Source organism: Mus caroli, chromosome 2, assembly GCF_900094665.2.
Source record: "Mus caroli chromosome 2, CAROLI_EIJ_v1.1, whole genome shotgun sequence".
In the NCBI taxonomy this organism is placed as follows: Eukaryota; Metazoa; Chordata; class Mammalia; order Rodentia; family Muridae; genus Mus; species Mus caroli.
The window spans coordinates 3012522-3019279 of NC_034571.1; the positions used below are offsets into that span (position 1 = coordinate 3012522).

General features: G+C 45.1%; 1 pseudogene; it reads left to right on the forward strand.

The window, feature by feature from the left end:
* The window catches only part of LOC110289523, a 6808-nt pseudogene extending 6211 nt beyond the window's left edge, over nt 1-597 (forward strand).
* The last annotated feature ends 6161 nt before the right edge of the window (nt 598-6758 follow it).

Consider the following 6758-nt stretch of genomic DNA (forward strand, 5'->3'; position numbering starts at 1 on the left):
CCCCCCCCCCCCCCAAAGTGGTTTACAAATTTAAGCCGTCCTTGGCAACAGGTGACACTGTCTCAGAATAACCGAATGAACAAAGCTTCAAAATGAACATGTAAATTCCTGCTCGTCCTTCTCCCTCCACTGCCCAGGTGCTTTGTGTGAGTGCATATCTCTCTCAGAGTCTTTCTCTCTCCCTCTGTGTCTCCCATCCCCTCCCCTGCTCTGTGTGTGTCTAACTATATAGTTGTATAAAGTTTGAGTGCTGGATTCTTAGGGACTGACAGCATTGGTGTGGACTGGTATCTGGGTGATTGTGGTTTTCAGGGTCTACCATAGAGTCAGAGAAGATTCTGGAGGGACAGACAGAGGTTGCAAAAAGCCCTCACTCTGAGTCTGGCCTCACAGAGGACAACATTGAGAGGTGATTCATGCACAAAGGTCATGAGAATAGAAGGTCTTTGTCAACGCTTGCCTACATAGATCAGGCAGCTGGTTTGATCTTATTTCAGGGACTTGCTGTGCATACAAAGGAAACAATCACCAAATTCCACTGGGCCTCCAGCATCTTATCTTTTAAAAAATAAGGCACAGTTTGAAGATCAAAACTGATTTCATGGGAAGAAAAGAAACCTTGGCTTCTGTAGTTGCTACTGTGGGTTTACGTGATAAGTATGCAGCTTTGATTGCCACGATACTCCTCCCCATCTGGAAGACTGGGCTGTTAGACCACGGAACTCACTTCTGGATTTGTGGAAGAGAACATCCCCCCACCCCGTCTGACTTAATTACCATACTGATTTAATGAGTTACCGTCTATGCAACTTTTTTCTCAGATTGTCCCTTACTTTGTTTTTAAAACGGGTCTTCAAAATAACTTGTCAAAACACCAGGAAATTGAAACAAATTGCAGATGAGGGGCTGGTGAGATGACTCAGTAGGTAAAGGGGCTTACCCATAAAGTCTGAGGGCCAGAGTTCAATTTCCAGGACCTACACTGACTCTTGTACATTGTGTGTGTGTGTGTGTGTGTGTGCGCGCGCGCGCGCACGCGCGTGAGCACTAAATAGTAAATAAATAAATGTAATAATAAATAAAATATAACTAAAAATACAAAGGTGAAATGGGGCTGAGTTTCACATCTTAAGCACTCTGGTACCTCCCCCATCTCTGAAAGTCAGAGGCATCCTAAAATAGCCTGTAAGCTTCCATAGGTCATGGAACTGAAAACCAAATCAAAGTGGTGATCAAATCAATTATGACTCAAATTTGAGAAATAGAGAGGCCTGTTTTATATTCCAGTTACCTATGTTTTCTAAATTTGATGGTCCAGTGACTCAGAGCTTAAGAGTTCATGTTGTTGCCGGGCAGTGGTGGCGCACGCCTTAAATCCAGCACTTGGGAGGCAGAGGCAGGCGGACTTCTGAGTTCGAGGCCAGCCTGATCTACAGAGTGAGTTCCAGGACAGCCAGGGCTAACCCTGTAACCCTGTCTCAAAAACCAAAAAAAAAAAAAAAAAAAAAAAGAGTTCATGTTGCCAACCCTGATTGCCTGAGTTTCAGCCCTGGGACTCACTTGGTGAGAAGGGAAATGTTCTGTGACCTCCATATATGTACCATGGCACATATATTTCCCCCCCAAATAAATAGATTAACAAAAATGTATTCTATGCTATGTAGCACAAACTTGAATAACATCGTGTGGTGTCCTATAGCCTTCTCTTTCCCCCTAGTGAATCATAAAGGCTTCCATGATGCAAGTCTTTCATTACAAAGGGACTTAAGGGCACCATGGTATTTTATTATATTGCTTTTCCATAATTTGCTTAACCAGTCTTTCTTGGCAGACACATAAAATCTAAATGTCATAAATAATACCCCGCCAAACAACCTTTTGCATGACTCTCTCTTCCCATCTCTGACATTTCTTTGAGGTTAAGTTCCTAGGTCCAAGGCAGTGTCCTCCATGGTTTTCTCCAGAAACTTTGCACCCCAATACTTAAGAAATTTTAAGAATGGGGGCCATGACCTTGAATTGGGCTTAGAAACGACCTCTTGTTGTGGCTGACATTGTTCCACAGATAATAAAATACTTGCCGGATACTTTACCTTGTACATGAACACTCAGCCTTGTAGAGGGAACAGTTACTCTGATATTTTAAAGACTTCCTCTATATTCAGTAACTAGAGGAAATGAGAATTAATCAACATTCTCTAGAGAAATAGTCTAATAGGAGGTACATGCATTAAAATGTATTAAAATAGACAAGGAGACTTATAATGAGCCCTGGTTCATGTGATTAGCAAGCAGAGAAGTCCCACGTTTTACAAGCTGGGAACCCAGGGCATGATGTGAGTTGGCCCCAGTCTGAACAAAACCCTTGGAGCCCGAGTCTGAGGGCGGGAGAAGATGAACTGAGATGTTCCAGCTCAAGCAAGGAGACAAGAAGGAAAAGAACAAAGTTCCCGTTTATTCTACTGAGGCCTTCAGTGGATTGGGTGAAGCTCAACCGCTTTGAGAAGGGAAATCTTTACTGAGATCACAGATTCAAATGCTAGCACCCTCCAGAAACACCCTCATAGACATACTCAGAGATACTATTTAATCTGGACAACCCTTGGCTTAGTCAAGTGGACGTGTGCTAACCACCATAGTGGCAGAGATGGGGAGAGGTGAACGGGGAAACCTCTGGTCCCCACAACTTTACCATATTGATGATGGACTCCAAGATTCACAAAGACTTATTTGCATAAACCCTTGAGATAGACTCAAACATTTGGAATGTTGAGATTAGACTACCAGTGGTTTAGGAGACGGCATTTTACAGAAAGCCCATGTCAGTGACTCTTTTGTAATAGAAGAGATGTGTCGTCCTGTCCAAGGGACGCATATAAAACAGTCTCCTTTTGCTACTCCTTCCAAACTCATTGGCCAGTTCTCTTCCCTTTTTATTATATTACTTCATGTGTGTGGATGTTTTGCCTGCACATATGTCTGTGCACCATGTGCTTGTCTGGTGCCCAAAGAGGCTAGAAGACCACATTGGATCCTTGGAACCATACTTACAGATGGTTGTGAGCTGGCATGTAGGTGCTGGGAATCAAACGTGGGTCCTTGGGAAGAGCAATCAGTGCTGTCGACCACTGAGCCATCTCTTTAGCCCCTCGTTTGCATTATTTTTTACACACGAAGAAACTGTATCCAACTACCTCTCGTCAGAAACGCTTTGCCATAGTTTGCACCTGAACTGTCCCCACGGGCTCATTGATCCTTGCTGAGCTCTTGTTCCTCTGTGACAGGCCTGTGGAAGTTTTATGAGGCTGGGGCATAGCTAGTAGAAGCAGTGTGATAGTTCAGGCCTTGATTCCAACCACTTTTTGCTTCCTGGTCTTTCATGGTGTGAGGAGCCTTCACCACATGTTCTCACTGCAGTAAACTACACCATGCTTTGATGGACTGAGGTCCTCTGAAACTGTAAGCCAAGATAAAGCTTCCTTCCCTAACACATTTTTTTTGTCGGTATTTTGACACAATGATCCTAAAAATAACCAATACCCTCTTAATTCTTTTCTTCCTGAAACATGTTGCTTTAAACATATTCCATCTGCTTGCTCCCTGCCTACTGCCTTGACTCTGCATCCCCACGCTATTATGTTACTGTGTTAGCTACTGTTCTATTGCTGGGAGGAGCCATTGTGACCAAGGCAACTTTCCCAATAGGGCATTTAATTGGGGGCTTGTTTACAGTTTCAGAAGATTAGTCCATTGCCATCATGGTGGGGAGTGAGGCAGACAGGCATGCATGGTGCTGGAGAACTTACATCTGACCTTCAAGTTCCAGGGAGAGAGAGAAAGAAGCCTGGTGTGTGCTTTTGAAAACTCAAAGCCCACCCCCAGCAACATACCTTCTCCAACAAGGCCACACCTGCTCCAACAAGGCCACACCTGCTCCAACAAGGCCACACTGCCTAATCCTTTCCAAATAGCTCCACTAACTGGGGATCAAGCATTCAAACATATGAGACTATGGGGGTTACTCGCACTCCAACCACCACAATTTGTCAATGTTTCTTACCATTCCCAATGTGATTAAAAAGGAGAATAAACCACATCTGGACTCAAGACATCTGGGCTGGTGGTCCAGCCTCTGTAGATGTGAGAGTCAAGCAAATGGCTGGGCTTTCAGGAAGCTCTGTACCTCTGTGTAGAAGATTTAGACTTGTGGGTTGCAAAGGGATGGTACTGAGGCCCAGGCAGCTTAGCCCCAACCACACCGTTGTCTGAAGAGTTTACTCTTACCCGTGGCATGTACTGAGCTCTAACCAAACAATGAATGCCTCCTTGGACTTGATACAGTCAACTTTGTAGGGAGGTCAGCTAAAAGCTGTGTGAGGGTTCTTCAACATCATGGATTGGATCTGTTTGAGTCTGCCTAAATAACTCAAAGGGCTTAGTTTCATTTTTCACAGACATCCCAGGGAATGGTGGGGTCATTTGCTTTTGGTCTGGGGATAGAGTCACACAATGTAGTCTGAGTTAGCCTTGAACTTGCTTTGTGACTTGCGCTCTCAGTCCTACCTTGGTCTCTCATGGGTTCTGGTAGGCACTACCACACCTAGCCTTTTATGAATGGCATACTTTACTATGATTCTCCATCTCTTCTTTTTCTCAGCGGTGGATCCTTCTAGGCTGCACAGCCGGCACAGGTCCGCAGAGAGCACCGAAGCATCGCCTTCTAATGGATCTGCCCCACTTCCCGGGGAGAGACTCAGCCTTTCTCCTGGCCTGGTGTTCTGGCACATTTGTTTTCTGTGGGAAGCCCGGATCCACTTCCACCACACATGCCTGCTTTGTGGAAGAGGAAACTGGGACAGGGAGAATGAGCCATACTGACCTCGGATGGCACTCGCCATCTGTCAGAAGGACAGCTTCTTTAGGCAGGGCCTTTCCCTCTGATTCTACCCTGCCTGGGAGGAACCTCATTCTCTTTCCTGATCTCTTGATGGCACACAGCCTGCTTGTCTCCCTTTATGTTTTCTTCTCATAGGAAACCAGTCTGTCATTGTTTGGCTGCTGTGCCTTCCAAAGGAGAGACCATGGACTGAACGGACACGTCTGCTTAGTCCAAGTGGCAAGGCCATCCTTCCTGATGAGTGACAGGAATTGAGGATTGCCCTTTGGTTCCAATCCTGTCTGATTAGCTCTATTGCCCCATGTTGCCTTGGGGATATGCATATGTCATGCAAAGAAACATCCCAGAATATCTCAAATGGAACAAAGCAGTTGGTTGTGTCTCAGAGGAATATGGGAATTTATAGCCAAGTTCATGGTTTCAGAGCCCGGGCCCATTTCATTTAGGAGAACCAAGCTGTTTTGAAAGGGACAGGATTTTAGAGTTTCAGAAGCCTCGCTTTGAAGGCTGAGAGAAAAGGCCAAAGAAATCAACCCACTTGGCTCCCTCACCTCTTCCTTTTAGTGGCACACATAGGAAATGGTGATGCTGTTTACAGAGCACACTGATTGGCTACCGGTACAGGGAACCCGTAGCTCTCAATCCTAACAGGCTGCCAGAGGACTGTGGGGCCGGCCGGCATCTCACTCCATTCGTTCATGCTGATGCCCGAAGTGGAAGATGCCAAACGAACAACACAAGCGAAACAAGTGACATGACAGTCATGCTTTCAGTGAAGGTGACAAAAACACACACACACACACACACACACACACACACACACACCAGTGGTGCTTTGATGTGTATATCCTGAAAGGATGATTTCTCTTGTCTGGGACAGACAAGAAGTAAATTAAAATTTAAAACCTTTTTCATTTTTAGTTGATGTGTCTGTGTGTCTCTGTGTGGTCATGTGCATATGGGTGCAGGATCCAGTGGAGGCCAGAGCCCCTGGAGCTGGAGCTACAGATGGTCGAGAACTGACATGGGTACTGGGAATTGAACTTGGACCTCTGCATTCTTTGTCACTGAACCTATCTCCAGCCCAGGCTTCCTTTTGTTGCAGTCGAACGTGGGTGTGCACATGTGCATACGAGAACTCAAGTGCAGATGCTGAGGGCCACAGGTGTGTTCTGGGTGGGTGTGAGTCACAGGTGTGTTTTGCACAGAGCTTGGGTCTTCTTCAAGAGCACTATATGCACTGACATGCCAAGCCTTTTCCCTCAGTACCTCCCTTTTGCTTCTTTAGACAGGCTAAAACTAGCCCAGGCTGGCCCAGAACTTTCTGTGTGGCTGAGGACGATGTTGAACGTCTAATGATCTTGCCTCTATCTCCTAAGTCACTGAGATTGGAAAGCAGTAAGCCTGGTTCACACCCAGTGTTGGGGATCAATTTCAGGTATCAATTGAACTGTATATCGCCAGTGCCCAGAAGTCAACTTTTTAAAATTCAAGATCAAATACAGTGAGAACTCACTAGAATTAGGATGACCACGATTAAAAGCAAGCAAGCAAGCAAGCAAACAAAAACCCAACAACAGTAACAACAAGTGAACAAATAAAAACCCCAAATCCAGAAAATAACAAGTGTTGGCAAGGATGTGAAGAAACCAGAACCTTGTACACTCTTAGTGGGAATATGAAATGAAATAAAAATTAAGCACACAGCTACCAGAGGACCCAGTTCTGCTTCTGTGTGTATGTCTGAAAGAAGGGAAAAGAAGAACTTGAAGAGACATCTGTACTCCAATGTTCATAGCAATATCCTTTCCAGTAGCCCAAGGTTTCCACCAAGGGAAAATGTGATATAAATATTCAATGA